General features: G+C 49.4%; 1 long non-coding RNA gene across 7 annotated transcripts in view; it reads right to left on the reverse strand.

Annotated features, from left to right (window-relative positions):
* The window catches only part of LOC114004183, a 133,562-nt gene extending 121,276 nt beyond the window's left edge, over positions 1-12,286 (reverse strand). For all 7 annotated transcript variants that reach the window (XR_005563884.1, XR_005563880.1, XR_005563883.1 and 4 more), the window contains exons 1-2: positions 12,232-12,286; positions 11,676-11,834 (exon numbers count right to left, since the gene is read on the reverse strand). This is a non-coding gene — a long non-coding RNA (uncharacterized LOC114004183). The remainder of the gene's footprint in view (positions 1-11,675; positions 11,835-12,231) is intronic.
* Positions 12,287-17,309: the final 5,023 nt, after the last annotated feature.

Genomic DNA, 17,309 nt, shown 5'->3' on the forward strand with positions numbered 1-17,309 from the left:
GGGGCAACCACAATGATTAATCACCAGCTAGGAAAGAATTGGCCAAATCCTTCAGGTGAGCTACATCCCTGCAATGCCTTAAGGAGACCTGTACCAGGAAGGCTTGATGCCACCAAGGCTGGGGCTGCAGGAGGTGTCTCCTGGTTGTGTGTGAAAGGGCTAGAACTGGAGAAGTGCAGGAGGTCTGTGGGATCATGGAGGAAAGGCTGTAAGGAAGGAGTTGCCCTTGACATCACACAGGTGCAGGATGATGGGCACTGGTGGAATGGTGGGACTGGGGGGGCATGCAGTGGATGCTCCATGGGGTACATGGAAGGTGTGTCTATCCCCAGGAGCTGCAGATGGACAGAGGCTTTCATCCAGCAGCTCTGCCCCATCTGCCTGGATCTGCTGGAGCACAAGGAGGGAAATGTCTGCCTCCTCCTGGCTGCTGCCACTGCCTAGACAAGGGTTGTATGGATGAAGAGGAGGAGAAGAAGGGCTAATTTCAGTCCAGAAACAACTTAGAAAGCATTGGAATGGCATTTTCTGAAAATGCTCATGTTATTATTTAGCAAATGCAGAAGAAATGAAAGCAAGAAAACCAAAAGCTCCAATTAAAACAGGCTCTGACATTGAAATGAGATTTTCTGAGTGGCAGCAAAAAGGTACTGCGGGAAGGGGCACATGGCAGTGTCAGCCTCTGCTGCCCCTTCCCCTCCTCAGGATTCCTGCTTTTACCCCTGCCTGGCTGCTGCAAAGGGCTCCAGCTTTGCTCAGAGCTCATTGTCAAAGTGCTTCTCGTGGTGGCTCAGCTCTGCTGCATCTTCATTATTGTTTTTCCCTCTTCCCTCCCCACTCCCCGCTTTGCCTCTCCCCATTTCATATCATTCTTTCATATCATTCTGCATATAATTCTTCCTCCTATTTTCTAAAAAATGCATGAGTCTAATTTCCCTCGGATGCCCTCTTTGTATCACTTCAACATCTCCTATTAGGCATTCAGCATCATGTGTGCCTCAGGTTTGCTCCAGAGCTGCCCTCCCTTGGCGTTCCCAGCAGCTGCTCTGTCTAGATACCTGTTTCCAAGGCGAGACACTTGCTGGGTGGGCTGGTCTTCTGTCTGTTGTGGTGTGGGGTTTTTTTATCACAGTTTATGAAACATCTGCTGTTTATAAATTATTTCTTTTGAATGCTGTAATTTCTCCGGGTGTGTGAGCCAACAGGCCCCTCTGAGCAGCAGAGGGGAGCTGCCAGCACTTGGAATTGGCTGTTACTGCAGACGGACGAGATGTGCAGATCCCTGTCCTCAAGCACACGTGTGCAGGCACATGTAGAGGGTTGTGAGGCCCCTGGCACAGGTTGCCCAGAGAAGCTGTGGATGCCCCATCCCTGGAAACGTTCAAGGCCAGGTTGGAGCAACGCAGGCTAGTGGAGGCATCCCTGCCTACCACGAGGGGGGTGCAAAGGGATGAGTCCTTTCCAACCTTTCCAACCCAAACCATTCCATGGTTCTATGGACACACACAGCCCTTATCTATGTCATGGGGAACTTTTCAGAGTTACCTCCAAGCCATAAGAAGCCCCAGAGGCAAACTGTCATGTGGGCACGAACTCCAGCCTTCACCAACGCTGACACCCAAGTCCAGCGTGGCCACACACAGTGAGCCAACGTGCAAACACACACGTGTATTTTGGGAATTCATCAAAATACAGCTAAAACCTTATCAGACAGACTTGTCCCAGAAGAATCACCCCCAAAGCAGATCCCCAAAAGCCTCTGACACAAAACCCACCCATGCCCAGCCTGGCACAAGCTCCACCATGCAGGGCTAGAAATGGTGATGGACTGTGGTGCTGAAATCCTGCTTATGAAAAGTTAGGAAAGTACAGGAAAATTGCAAGGAAAAGAACCAAACCAAGTAACCAATGCATTTGAACATCAAAGTGCTCTCAGCCAGCTCTACCCCGTTATTTATGGTTTACTCAAGGGTTTAATTTTTCTGCTTTGTTTTTTGTTCATTTGTTGTTATTTCCTTGAGAGAACATGAGAACCCTCTGGGGGATCAGAAGATTTTCTTGTTCTGCTTAGTGAAAATTCTCAAATGATTGTAAAAACAAGGCAAAATCAATAGAGGATTATTATCTGCAGGGATTCAGCTGCTTTCTGCCTGAGTGATGGCAGAGCTTTGCCAGTCTGTCCCCCTGACATTGGCTCCCCCTCTAGTACCAAAGTGGAGAGAAAAGAGCATACGCTCCTTTTTCACCAAGGAAGGCATATTTTAGCTCTCTTTTAACTCTGGACATAACCAGGGGTATTTCAGCCCCCAAATAAAATCTAGGCCAGCTCCCTGAACATCACTGCAGGTGAAAAATGTAAAAGCCAGGTGGAGCTTACACCAGCTGGTATGAGCAACCTGGAGCTAACTGGTTGGAGCTTACACCAGCTAGTAAGACCAGGGCATGAAAGTTCTGCAGAGGACTCAGCAATTTGTCTCCTTCTTTAAAGGATCTAAGTCCCCCTGCAAAGGCAGCTGGAATAGGGGAAGGAGAATCCACCCCTGCACTTCCAAATATATCCATTCACAGTCACAAAAGGCTGCTCTGGGGGTGATTTTGGTTTGGGTTTTTGTTTTGAAAAGGGTGGGGTTGGGGGTGACCCTTCGTCTCCTGTAAATAAAGACCAAGGTGTTGACACACAACCACTTCCTGGAGGCAGGAGCAGATCCTGCACACACAGGGAGATTCTTTGGAGGCAAGGACAAACTCAATGAGCTAAATACCCATTGATAGAGAAAATCACATTTATCCCCTAACCCTAAAACTCCTGTCAAGGTGTTCTAGTCCAGCAGCTTCTCCAGAGTCACATTCCTTCTGTGGTGTGACATTGTCTCAGAAGCCAGTCAGGCAAGGTGAATACAAGCACAAAAATGGATTAGAGGCCTTTCATGTAGGCAGGGGGGAGGTGACCCCCCCTAAGTGCCAAACCTCCTGGTTCTTCCTCTCAGGGAGGCTGAGGAGAGGTTTGACTCAGGAAGGACTTTTCAGAAATGAAATGCAGGGGAAAAAAATACACCACAAAATAAATTTCTCGAATGTCTTCAAATAAAAGAGACTAGAGATATTTTACAAATAAAGAAACCAAGCAATGAATGAGGAGAGGGAGGAAAGGCAATGTAACAAATAATTAGACAATTAGGTTAATCCTCAGGAAATTAGCTAATTCCCAGGTAGACAGCAGCCAGAGACTGATTAATTGTTCTGCCCCAGGAGGTACCATGCAGGGGACAAGACCTACTTTGGATCTTCAGGAAATGAGCAGGGAAAAATACGTTCTGGGGGCTTCTTCTCTCCTCTCCCTCCTGGTTCTGGGTCCTGCCAGGGCTCAGTCCCTCCCTCAGCATAGGGATGATGCTGCAGGAGGTCACTGTTCCAGAGACAACAGGAGCAGGAACTTGGCTTATATTAATATGCCATGCAGGGGGGGTGAGCTGAGCTTTGGCTGAGTGCAGTAGAAGCTTTAGGGACAGAAAGCAGGGATGAGGCAGTGCTTCCCATGGACCAACAGCCAGGAGAAACAGCAGGAGCACCATCGTGCCTACAGGCATTATTTTTATCTCCTCAAGATTAAGATGAAATATTATAATCATATTTATCTTGCTTCAGTGGAGATATATTAGGGATATAGCAAAAGTGGAGTCTGACATTCAGATATGAATTCGCCACGTCAGATCTGTGTTGTGTTATTCTTTATCAGCTGCTTGTATGACGTGATTAAGTAACATTATTTTAGTCTTTTACCCTGAACATCCTGTCTGGGACGGATTCTTTGAGCTCTGGTGACGTTTTTCAGCTGATTTCTGCGGGTCAGCACAGGCACACAAGGAACAGGCTGCCCCAGTCTCTGGGAGTTCTGGCAGCCGGGTCTTTTTCTCAATTAGCCAGGTCATGAAGGTACTGATTAAGGTCCCAGCCACCCAGTCAGTTATCTTGGATAAACAAAGAGATGGCCAAGCATCTAGAACAATTCCTGCTGGAGCTGACAGAACTGCTCTTTTCCCAAGTGGAGGTACCACAGCAAATGAGGAAACAGCAAAATGTACAGTATGAGCACCAGGGTGAGGTTTTCTGTCCCTTCTGGTAACCAACAGCTGCCAGTTGATGTGGCTCCCCATTAAATCCCTCATTAACACACCAGGCCTGGGCACTGCTCTGACTCCTGCTCATACTGGGGCTGTACCAGCCTCTGTTCCTGCTCCAGTGAGACCACCTGACTGCACACCTGGACAGCAAAGTTTAACCTGTTTTTAACTTACCCCTTGCTACTTTTCTCAGCAGATGAATTTGCCTGTAAGCAAATTGAAGTTGCTGAGGGTGATTCTGCTTTGCTGTAGCCCTCAGCACGCTCAGGTCAGAGAAGGAGCTCTAAACCAAAGCTCAGGAGCCGTGGTGATGGTTTGTTGGGACAGCTGCAGCAGACAAACCCCAGCGTGGCGAGATGTGCTCATTGCAAACCCATCCCCTACAGGAGCTGCCAACACTTCAGCTCCTCACTGGTGCTCAGGAGAAAGGGATAACATTTCTTTGCCTGATTGTGAGGCTGAGGATTAATCCTGACTCTGATATAAACTACCAAAACAAATGTAAATCGGCATTTGGAAGAGAGGAAAGGATAAGGCCAAAGACAGATTTTCTCAGTGCACCTGCTCTGGGTGTCTGGCCATGGGCACAAGCACCCCAGAGTGAGCTCTTGTGTTTGATACAGCGATCTGAGAGGTAACGAACACAGCTCTGCCAGGACACAGGTTCCTACATATTTGATAGTGATGTTGTAACATCGCTTGTTCTCCATTTTTTCCCCTCTCTCCCATTTGAACAGTTTTGCCCTGCACAGCTGCAGAAAGAAACTTTGGACATTTTTGTTCTGGAAATCTGCAGACATTGTGTGTCGAGAGGAGCGATGGAAACGTTTGAGCTGCACCCAGCAAAGCAACCGACCCCTTCAGTGTGTTGGTGGGGTGGGTCTTGTTGTATTTACACCCATTTGCACAATGCTGAGTGTGGGGTAGTGTTTTGTCACCCCACAAACGCAGCAGCAGCCAGCTGGAAGCCCCCAAACCCAAGTACCACACTGTGATGTTTTGGGGGCTGCATGAGCAAGGCTGCCCTGGATCAGCAAGCAGGAGGCCAAAATGCTCCCTGTGCCACCACTGCAGGGTCACACCTCTGTGAAAAGCACTATGGTGGCTGCTGATGGGTGAGGAGCTGATGCAGGGAGGGTGTTCACAGACTCAGGCAGCTTTGGGAAGGAGCTGGGATGGAAGGGTGCCGGACTGGGAGAAGGATCTGGGATTTTGACACGATCGCTGGTGGAACTTTCACTGTGGGCAGCTCTTCCACTTTGCATTTGAGTCCAGAAATAGTCTTTGCTGAGCTTTTCTGCCTCAAATCAAACTACATCCAGGCTCCTGACACAAACAAGGCATTTCCCAGCCCTTCAGCTGGATCCAGGGACCCCCAAACTCACCTGTGTGTGGTCTCAGCTTGACAAGAGCCAACACAGTGCCGAGAAGGGAACATCAGTTTGTTCTTCAGATATGCAAGGGCACCAACACGTGTTCTCCAGCAGCACCAGCTGTACCACTTGGGGCCATTATAGGTAACAGTTTGATTAAGAATTTATATGTGGTTTACTTTGTTTCTATTGCTACTGCAGCAGCAGCCCTCAGCTGAAAGTTTAAGCCTCACAGCAGAGAGAATTCAGGTTTTAGCTAAAGGTAAACTCACTTTTGTTGGAAATCCCTTCAGGACAAAGTTTCTGGATTGCCTTTCCAAGGGGAAGTGAGGCCCATGGCATAGGCTATGAGAACACCTTGATCTCTCACACTGGTGTGGGGACAGAAAAGCCTCTCTCAGGACATTTGCTTTAGTGTTCCAGGTGAGCAGCAGAGGTGAAATGTCCCTCTCGAAGGGTTGTTTGGGATCCAAGAGGTCAAAGCCTCCCTGTTTTCCTCCCCAGACAAGAGAAAACCTGACTTAACCTGTGCCTGGATGCAGCAAGGATTCAACTGGAGGGTCAAGAAGCCAAACAGGAAGTTTGACAGTGTACTTTGTCTTGCCAAAATGAAAAATAAAAACAACAACAACAACAAACACACCAAAAAACCCCCACCAACAAACCCAGATACATACAAAAGAAAATTCAATATTTTTTTTTTCTAATGAACGCCGGTGGGGTTGCTCTTTTTTGGTACTTTGGGCATTAACATATAAATTGCTCTGTAATGGCTCTGCCCTCCTTCTCTTCAGTGTGTTGTTAATGAGCTGTAGGAAAGGTCGGGGGGCTGAGCGAATGCTGCTGCGGTGAGGGGGTGGTGGGATCCCCTCCTCCTTTCCCTACCACACTCCCCGCTGGCCTCCCGGCCTCCCAGGCACCCAAAAAAACAAGCAGTCACCTCAAAGATGCGAGAGGAATGCTGTCCCAGTAGCGATGCATTTTGCATCCCATTCCCAGTGAGATTTGGTCCATCATGAAGATGACGGTGGGTTACAGTGGCACTGCTGGCAAAGGGTGACAGGGGGAGTGACAGGGGATTAACTCGGTTTCTAACAAGCCTCCTCCAGCTCAGCATGGTCGTGGCTGTCAGCCTGGTGAACCCCATCCTGACAGCCCAGTGCCACCCCAAATGAGGACGTTTGTCCCAAAACATCCTGGGGACACCCTGAGATAAAAGGGAAAGAGCCTCCAGTGGGGTTCAGTGCAGGAGGGTGCAGGAGGCAGCAAGGGCAGGCTGCTGAGTGGAGGACAGGCTGCTCACCTGGCAGGAGGGCTGGGGGACCCCAGGTGCCTTCAAGCACAGCTTTGGCCCGGGGGGTCCCCGAAGGCAGGAGGAGGGCAGACAGCAGCCCCCCACGGCGGGGGAGGCAGGAGGAGCCCCGTGTGCCCAAGTGCTGCAGAGCTGCCCTAATTCCTGTCATTCCCGGGATGCACTTGTCTCTGGGACTGGATAAGGCTCCCTTTGATCCAAGGAGACTCGTGCTAAAGTCAGCTTTTGTCCATAAAGAACGGCTGGTGCAGAAGGGAGGGGGCCACACCCGACGGGAGAGACAGGCAGGAACTGGCTGGAGAGAAGTGCCATTGTGGGCAACAGGATCTGAAGGGACAGAGCCAGAAGGCCCATGACACTCCCCAGATTGCCTCCAAGGTCAAGGAAAAAAGAAAGAAAAGGGAAAGAAATAAACAGCAGAGCAACTTCATCCTGAAGTCTAAGCTGGGGTGTGGCTGCACCTGCAGGAGCAGGGCCCCCTGTTCACTGGCATCTCCTCAGCCAAGATGAGCTGGTGTCTGCAGCACAGGAAAGCACCACATGTGCTTTCCACATCTTTTAAACCTCTCCAGGGATGGTGACTCCGCCACTTCCCTGGGCAGCCTGTTCTAGGGCTTGACAACCCTTTTGGTGAAGAGATTTTTCCTAACATGCAGTGTAAATCTGCCCTGGCACAGCTCGAGGCTGTTTCCTCTCATCCTGCTGCTGGTTACCTGAGAGAAGAGACCCACCCCCTCTGGCTGCACCCTCCTGTCAGGGAGCTGCAGAGAGCAATGAGGTCCCCCCTGAGCCTCCTTTTCTCCAGGCTGAGCCCCCCCAATTCCCTCAGCCTCTCCTCATGTGACTTGTTCTTTAGGACCTTCCCCAGCTCCGTGGCTCTTCTTCAGATAAAAATCTAGTTATCTTTATCTTTTTTTTTTTATTTTTACCCAACAAGTCCATGAAATGAGTCAACCAGGATGTTGGTTAAAAAGTCTGAAAAAGTTAATTGCTGCAGTATTTGAACCAAGTGGCACCGAGATGCATCTCAGAGATGTGGTGCTTCGTGCAGTGCTCATGGAGCACTTTGGTAACCCAGCTATGGGTAATTATGAGTTTAGAAAAATAGAACAAGCACGTAGCAAAAGTAACATAACTTAAGAGAGACACCTGCTCCTCCTTCCTTGCAAATAAACTGGAGATGACAGAGGCAGAAGTTCCTCCAGACTTGCCAAGGATCTGAAGGCACTAGGAAGGAACAAAGGGACAGTGGAGGTCCCAGGAGCCACCTCGGGGTGCAGAGCTGTGGCTCTGGGGTTGCCCTGGTCCCTTCAGGACTGCCCAGGCACCGAGCTGAGCACCCTCAAAAGCGATTTCTGTCAGGACGATCTGTAAAGAGCAAATCACTATTGTGTGAAGTAAAAAAAAATTACATAAATTACCACTAATTTAGTATAATTTAGAGGACAACCTTGTCCAAGGAGACAATTAAATATTTCTCAGAACAAAAAGGGAGGTAAACAGCCTGAACAATAGATTCCTAAAGCCGGAGAGAGTGTGAAATCCCTCCTTTTATCAGTAGTATCACAGTGCTGCAATTAAAATAGTTGCCTGAAGGAAGGAAAGGGAAGATTTAACCCAGCCTGTCGGATGATCCCACTGCAGTGCTGGCAGGGCATGGTTCCACTGCAAATCCAGACCCTCAGAAAGGCACTGAGGGACACAAGTGGTGGTTATTTCTGTGGTGACCACAGCAACCTGGCCAAGGTGGCTACAGAGAACCCCAGGAGAAGCAGCCTCTGATGGCCATGGACACCTCAGCCCTTCCCAACAGGCATTCAGGGCCAGCTGTGGACCATGAGTATGAACCAGAGCACAGGCACTCAAGGAAAAGGGGTGTTCTGGGTGATTGAAGATGTGCAAGTTCCAGGCTGGGGAGAGGAGGTCAAGCCCCACTCACTGCCAGTCCCCAGAGCCCTCCCAGCTCAGCTGATCAGCAGAAAGATCCCTTAGAGGATCAGGGCTTCTCCCTGCCTCACCTTCCCCTGTCATCCTTGCAGGAAGCAAACCCTCTTTGCTAAAATTGATGGACACAATTCACTGCAATTAGTATTTCAGCAGCAGGTGGTTAACCCTCAGGGCAGAGCTGGTTGTCTCTATTTGGCTTGCTCTGCCTGGACGTGAATTTAGAGCAAGTTCTTCAGATTCCTGTTTGCTTGCTGACCCACCAGAGCAGGCAGCTCCTCCACCCAAAGAAAGTTCAATGCTCAGGGCAGCAACATGGTCCCTCAATCCCCCATGGATGCAGAACCCATCCCAAAAGAACCCCTGAGCCACAGCAACAGCCTGCTCCAGTAACAAGGCTGAAGTCCTCTTCCTGCTGGAGTGGACCAATACAGGTCATAAATGCAGACACTAGTGTAAAATGACCCCAGAACCCAGGCTGATATTTAGACAAAAAGTGATTTTTTTTTTGTCCATTTCGTTCCAATTAATCTGCATTTATTGTAATTGGCACCCATGGCAAGAGCATTTACAGGCAGCAGCTGGGAAGGTGTAATTATGTTACTGTCACAGGCACACACACAGCCTAAGGGGGTTCTGCTCACGGGCAAAAAGGGCAAAAAAAACAAAACCAAAGAAAAGAGACAGCCATGAAGACATGGAACTGGTTGCCCAGAGAGGCTGTGGACTCTTATCCCTGGAAGTGTCCAAAACCATGGGAACACTGTTCTTGTGGCGAAGCAAAACTACCCCCAGGGAACATCAGCTCACAGACACTGCTCCTGCCACCACCACACGCTCCTCCCTGCAGGGGTATGCTGAGGGGTTTTTCCAGTTATTTGCCTGGAAAATAAAACTTCAAGCTTTCCAACTCGTACTTTCTAAGACCTTCTGCACTGGGTGGATACCTGACAGCATGCAGACACTTTACAGCCTTTCAGTGGGCTGCTCTTCATCAGTGGAGTTCTCACTCTAAGTGCAAGGTAAAATGTGTTTACTTTAAACTTTAGGGAGGGCAATTTAAGCCAACACCTTGAGTTTGCAGTTGGGTTGGTCTAGGAGGGTGCACAGACCCCATGTGGCAGCTCATGCAGCTGCTGTTCCCCAAATCACATTCAATCGTGTTCACACCTCCCATATTCTAATAAAAGCTTGGTTTTCTCTTCCCCTCTCAGGAAATAAATGGCCAGTCTGTACCAGCTCAACCCTGTCCTAGAAAAATTTTGCCTGTGAATAATAGTTTATTTTCAGATTGTTTTGAGCAATATCACAACAGGCCTCAACAGCTGTCTTAAGTCCTCTCTGTCCTGGGTATATTATCAAAACATCTGACAGCCAGCCTGGCCAGGATACTTAAAACTCAAATGAAAAAAAAGCCCAGGTTAACCATCGGTAAAATAATGACCACACTGGACCAAAAATAAACCACCACTTATCCAAATAAAGAGAAGCAAGTGCCAGAACACAAATGTGGGGGGGTCACCTGCGTGAATTTCCTCAGCCCCAGCATTATAAGACAGAGGCAGCCCTGAGCTTGGGGCTGGCACAGGGCTGCACCAAATATTGGGGGGTCAAAGGTGATGCCCCCACTCCCAGCCTCACCCCCTCCCCGGCTCAGACACCCTCCTGTCACCATCACACAGGAGCCGACTCCTAAAGTGTAATTTGTTATTCTGTTACGGTCATTCTCTGTATTAATTTTATGCAGCATCAAAAGCCCTTTCATATGTTAAACTCTAATTCATATGCTAATACCCAATTTATGGCAAGTTAATTATTTTTTTGTCCAATTTATTTCTCGGTGTTCATTGAGGAAGGGAGAGGCAGCAGCGGGTGAATTTTGGCACTCGGCTGGGTTGATGGGCAGGACTGAGGCAGGTAACACCCTTCTGCTTCCTGGGTGTGATCCAGAGCAGGCACACTATTGAAACCCACGACTGTCTGACACAGCCATCCCAGTGCCATCTAGTTGTTTCCTTACTGGTGGCATCTCTGGCAGAGAGGTTGGAAAAGTCTGCTCCAAAGCTTTGCAGGGCACTGCTCAACCCACCAAAGCTGTTCCCCTCAGGGCTTGGGTTTGTCCAACTGCTCCAGAGCAGGTGCCAGAAAAGCAGGGATGGGGGATAACTGAGAGGATGGGATTTTCAAAGGATAAAGTGATGAGCAAGAGAATGATCCAGGCAGAAATCAAACAAAAATGGAACAGGCGCCCACCTCTGCTCACAGCAGCCACATTCTGTCATGCCATTCTGTAATTTTTGCCCCATGCTGCTTTGCACAATGACCATGGAATAGTGGCTGCAGTTTCCCACAAACAAGCTCTTTGCTGCCCAGGACAGGCAGGAGGGGATGGCGACAGCCAAGGATGCTCCAGTCCCTGACCTGAGTGCACAACCTGAATGCAGCACATTATTTTACCCTCCCTCCCATGCCAAGAGGAGTTTTTCATGTCAGGAAGAGCACCCCACACCTCCACCACGGGCATGTGATCAGGGCTACAATCAGCTGGACACGTGGGAGAGCACAGCAGTCCCTTGGAGGTGTGTTCCCATTCCCCAGCCCACTGGCACCGTGACCTTCCCAGGTGGCATCACCCCCCCGGCACCCTGGCCAGGGGCTCACCAGAGCCGAGGGGGAAAACACACAGAGGGGGCCCAGAGCAAGGATGGGGAGCATATGCTAAACATAAAAGAACACGAGAGCAGTTTAGCCTTCACCATTTTTTTTTTTAACAGCCTATTTTCTGCTTGAGGAAGCAGGTGCATTTCCCATCCTTGCAGCATCACCAGCCGACAGGCTGTCGGAGGTGTGATGGCTCCAGGACAGTTGCACTGCCTCGGATTTCACATTCCTGACACATGCGATAATTATGCCAAATGAGCTCACCTCATCTCCAGCCTTCTGAGCTGCACAGATTAAACGAAGGGAAAGCTGTTACTGTCGCAGATGAGAAAGGCAGGAGGGGAGAGGCACCAGCCCGCCGTGCTGCGGGGATGGGACGGGGCTCCTGGGTCCCCACCACGGCTGCCTTGGCAGATGATGCACCTAAAAGAGTGAGGATCAACCTTCTGCTTCCCCCAGCTCAAACCTGTATCTCCCACCTCACGTCTCCCAGCAGTGCCCGCGGGAGAGACGGTGCAAACGCTGCTCTCCCCCTCCCCCGGAGCCAGGCATCGCTTCTCCCCATCTCCCCACCTCTCTATTCAATTAACCCTTTTTCTCAAATCCTGCACTTAACACCCCTCCCCGTCCAGGGGATTTTGCACATATATATTCTTGATTCTTCATCTTACATTTTTAGCATTAAAAAAACCCCTACGATTTATCCCGACGATATGAAGGAGCTCCAGTAGGCAAAATGAAGCTGTAACTCCCTCAAGCTAAACTCCAAATTCATTTCATAATCCTTAGATAAAAGCTTAGAAGCCAGAATATTCATTACCATCCCGGGCTCCACGAGGAGATGGGGTAGTAATGGAATGAAGCAGACTTGACACAGAGGATGTTGCTACAGAAATTAGCCTGTCATAAGATTATGGGGACTAAGTGTTATTGGGTGATAAGGTGTGATGTGTTAATATTAAATTATCTTGCCAGTTTAAAAAAAATAAATAAAAAAAAAGAAGAAGAAGAAAAAAAAAGGCACTGATTAAACTCACATTTATTAAAAGCCCTGAATATGATATTAAAAGATCTCGGATAAACCAGTTTATTTCTGTGCTGGAGAGCAAATTGAAAGAATTTTCCAGGAGGGATTCCTTTGAATGGAGCATTACAACAATAAAACAACCAAAAAAAAGAGACTTTAATAAACGTTGGGACTAAAGAAGCCTTAAATATTCCAGACTAATCTCTCTGGGGAGGGTTCATTAACCCTTCATTCCCTCTCTTGTTGCATCAAAACAGGGATTAACTAGAGAATGTATCCATCTGAAATAAAGCTCTGTACATCCCAAATTCTCTGTCTACAGCAAGAGGGGATTAACTCCCCTGCTCCATGTGACACAAGGCTGGGACAGGATGCTAACAAAGCTTTCTGGAAAAAAAAAATAATAAACCACAAGCACAAAGCTTAAGTGATTTGTCCAAGTCACCAGGACCAGTGAGATAACAACAGGGCCATCGAGTATCTGGAGTTTGCTTAAAAATTTGATTTGTTGCCATCAGACAGCAACAAATAACACTGGGAAAGGAGGCACATTTGTTCAGAGCCACGTGGTCACATCCATCACATCCATCACATCTGTCACACGCCGGCCCTGCTCGTCCTCTCACCGGTTTAGATCAACACAGAGAAGCCCAGAGCGAATTCATGGCTGAGTTCTTGGGGCGTTGGGAACAGGAGGGATATATGAGGTAGCCATGGAGCAGCTGGGCTGTGCCAGCCAGCCTGGACACGCTCCAGGGAGCGCAGCCTTGACCCAGGTAACCCATAAACACCCCCTGCAGTGAGAGCTGGGGGGCTCTGCGGGGGGACCCCGGCCCTGCAGGTCATGCAGGGAGCTCCCCTGGGGGCTGGGGGACACCAGCTTTGCCTTGCTGTGGGGATTCAGCTGGAGTAACACCGAGGTCAGAAATTAGAAGAGATTCTCTAATCTCTTGGTGCAATAGAGCAAGAAATATAATTAGGTTTGAAAGGCTGCTAAGTTCATTGAAGTAAAACATGAGACAGTAGGTTCAAGTAGGAGAGATGGAAGCTCTACTGGCCCACAGTCCCCATGGGTGCTTCCCTGTCTCTCTTAGCAACAGCAAGTTGTCATCCCCCAGGGCAGTGAGGGACCTCAGTAAAGATGGTCTATAGTTCCAGAACCCCTGGATCCCTAAAGGGCCATCTAGGAAGAGGTCTATAAACTCCTGAAAAAAAGCACTTGTGGTGTTTTCTCAAATCCCGGCTGTTTTTTCTTTCCCCCTTAAAAAGGCCCAAAACTTTTTCCACTCGGTGCTGGAGGAGGAGGGGGATGATGCTCAGCAGGGTGAGGGTTTTCCCCGTGAGGGGTGCAGGGAGCAGCACCTTGCTTGGCAAGGGCAGAGGTGGGCAGGCAGACCACAGCTCCCTCCCTGCCCACCACGACCTGTTCCCACACAGAGGTGCCCAGAGGAAGTTGGTTTTCACATGTGGGTCCAAATTATTGCATCCAGTTCGATTCCTGAACCTGGAAGTATTTTGTCCTGCTGTTCTACCACCACCCCATCCCGTCATGTTACCCTCTCCTTGTTCAATCCCTTGCAGTTGTGCAAACTCAAGGCACAGACTCCTCTGTCCAGAGAGCTAAAACCACCTCGGTGGCACCTCTCCCCCTGCCCACACCCACTGCACACTGGCACTGGGGACCACGTGTGCCAGCATCCCTCCACACAGCTCAAGGAAACCCAAGGACCTTCCTCTCCTCCTGCCCTGAGATGAATTGCAGCCCTCAGGCACTGACACAACTTCAGAGGTACCGCAAGTGGCACGTTCTGCCCATGACCCAGCCAACTAAATTATTCAAATCTTTCCATATCCAGCTGTATTACATCTCACTTCTCCTTTCTCTGATGCACTCGGTGCAGCTCCAGCTTCACACAAAGCAGAGGAGCTGCAGAGATGAACCTGCACTGCCCCTGTACTGACTCCTGACCCGCAGATTATTCCGTCCTGAGCTGCCTGAGAGCTGCCCTGAAATCAAACCACAAGGAAAAAAGAAGATAATTTTCCTCTCCCTAGTTACAGCAAATTCTACAGCGGTGGGATGCCTCTGTTCTCTCCCTACAAAGGATTACACTTTTAAAAATATTCTTTCTTTGAAATCTTTTGTGACCCTTGAGCAGTATAAAAATGCAACTCGGGGACGCCGAGCGAGGCTGTGGATCCATGGGGGGACTCGGAAGCGAACACAAGTGTCGGCACTTAACAAATAATAAATAACCATCGTTAATTATTGATCACAACCCCAGCTAATCAAGTTTCAATCCCCGTGGTTGCCATGATATCAGCAGCCCCCTTTGATAGAGCCTGAGAGCAGACTCGCCGCCCGGCACGGAGCTCTCCGGGAGCCCCGGGAGCCCAGCGGATGCTGAGCGGGGATTTGGGAAGATGATACCCCCCCACACACACAGCCCGTCTGCTGCCAGGCTCCCAGAGGATGTCTGCTCATCCAGAGCATGCCGAGTTTTTCCAGAGAAGCAGAGCTGCCTGTGATAACATCCCGGGGCACGGCAGGGCTGTGACGGGGTGGGCAAGTCTGGAATGGGAGCGGAGCTAGGCACAGAGGCAGCACTACTACCACTGGCAGCTTGCAGGGGGTGTGGGCAGGGGGAGAGGTGCCACCGAGGTGGTTTTAGCTCTCTAGACAGAGGGGTCTGTGCCTTGAGTTTGTACAACAGCAAGGGATTGAACAAGGAGAGGGCAACATGATGGGATGGGGGGGTGGTGGAACAGCAGAACAAAATACTTCCAGGTTCAGGAATCGAACTGAGTGCAATAATTTGGACCCACATGTGAAAACCAGCTTCCTCTGGGAATCTCTGTTTTGTAGTTGTATAGTCTGGGAATGGGTCTGAGAGCACCCCCAGGAGAGCAACCCCAGGAGAGCATCCCCAGGAGAGCACCCCATGACCTCAGGGATGCACAGCCCAGACCCAGCGAGGCTCTGCCTCTTGGCTGGACCGTTCCATGGAGCCCCAGCCCCACCAGCCAACACGCTGCTTGTGGGTCAGGGCAACTCCCCACAGTGGGGCCAGACAGGGACTGGGCCCCTCAGTGCCCACCGTGCTCCCCTCTTGCTCTCAGCACATCCACAGCAGCAGGTCCCGCTCTGTCCAGGAAGCAGGAAGGGACAGCACCTCCACCACTGCCTGCCCCTATTTCACAAGCAATTTGTGCACATGCAATGCAAGAAACCCCTGTCTCGTGATCCTGACAGGAGCTGCCTTCCTTTACAGGGACATTAAATCCTGTTATTAAATGCAAGCCATTATTGGGATGTCACCGGCGCCTCTTGATGCAGCCCTACACCTGTGCAGACAGCTAGCACCTCTTACCTTGTTTACTATTCATTATGAATGCTCTGGATTGATTTTCCTCATCCTAATCCCTCTGTGGCTGGAGGATTTGTTTTCCCTGTGTGAGTTCAGGGCACTAGACCTCGCTCCCTCCTCCTCAGGGATGTGCAGCAATCTGAGGCACATGGTAATGGCAAAGCTCTGCCATTACCAACCTGCCCCAAAACTGCCCAATATGGGGAGGCAAGAAAAAAGGAAAACCTTGGGGGGGGGGGGGGTTCCCTCCTGAATTCTCACGTCCATGAGTTTTTCTCTGAGAAGGAGAAAAACCTTGAAAAATATCATAGCTGGAAGTCAGGAGAGCAAACAGGATCTTATCAGGATCCAAACAGGGGACTTAAGCTCTGTATTCCTGCAATAAGAGGTGCAGGAAGCATGTCCCTTTTCCTCTGAGCTTCCCAAGCAGGCCAATTACTTAGCAAACAAGAATAAAAGCCAAAAAGATTTGCTGAAGGAATAGTTAAATACATACTGCAAGTCCTAAAAACAATATTTCTGGAAGCTTTGATAACTCTGCAAACAGAAGATTTGTGCAAATATTTTACCCACGTTCATATTTCCCAGAAGGAACACCCATCCCCCAGACAATCTATGAGCCCTCATCCAAACCAAACATTCATCTTTCTTTCAAAGACATTATGACCCTTTCCAAAATCTCCTTGAAATGTGCATTTTAGTGACTCTTTCTTGCTGGAATCAGCAATGGCAGTGCCAAGAGCTAAAAACCCACCAAACCTTCCCAAACTGCATGGGATGAGTTAAAAATCAGGAGGCTTTCAGGTAATTTGCACAGGTCCTTCACTTCAGGACACCCTGGGATTGGCTGCAACCCATTCCCAAGGGAGGATTTAACTTGAAAGGCAGTGCTGGCTGCAGGTACCCAGGAGGGAGATGGGAATGTGCTGCTCCTCCTCCTCCCCTCTTACAGGGAAGGGCAAAGGCATCTTGCAAGCCACATAACTACTCTTTAAGTCTCCTCTACTCATTTTTAAGCAGTCACTGTTTCTTCTCACTCTGGGGAGTCCTCCCCACACAACACCAACCCTGGGCATGGCCACAGGTTTAAATTTGCTTTTTGCTGGGCATGCTGGGGAAGCTGCTTCAGGGGCACATCCCAGAGAGGGACCCAGGCACTGAAATCAGGACAGCAAGTTCAGCAGCCCCTGGGAGAAGAGCTGCCTCCTGCCTTATACAAGTTTCCCAATCACATTGTATTCCCTCCTGCTCAGGCAATATGCATTTGCTAATTTGTGCTGGAAAGGAGGGAATTCAATATTCCCCTCCTTTGCTGCATGGGGAATAGCCCAAATTTTCCAGAAATCTCCCCTGACTTGTCCTTTAAATAAAGCTTAAATAATGCCACACTGTCCTTTAGGCATCCTATGGCAGAACATTGAGAAATGCAAATATATAGAGAGAAATATATATACAATACCCTCTTTCAAGCTGCCCAACAAGCACAGCAGGCAAACACATGGG

The sequence above is a fragment of the Pipra filicauda genome, unplaced genomic scaffold (genome assembly GCF_003945595.2).
Source record: "Pipra filicauda isolate LSUMZ 115617 unplaced genomic scaffold, ASM394559v2 scaffold265_size1292809_pilon, whole genome shotgun sequence".
NCBI lineage: Eukaryota > Metazoa > Chordata > Aves > Passeriformes > Pipridae > Pipra > Pipra filicauda.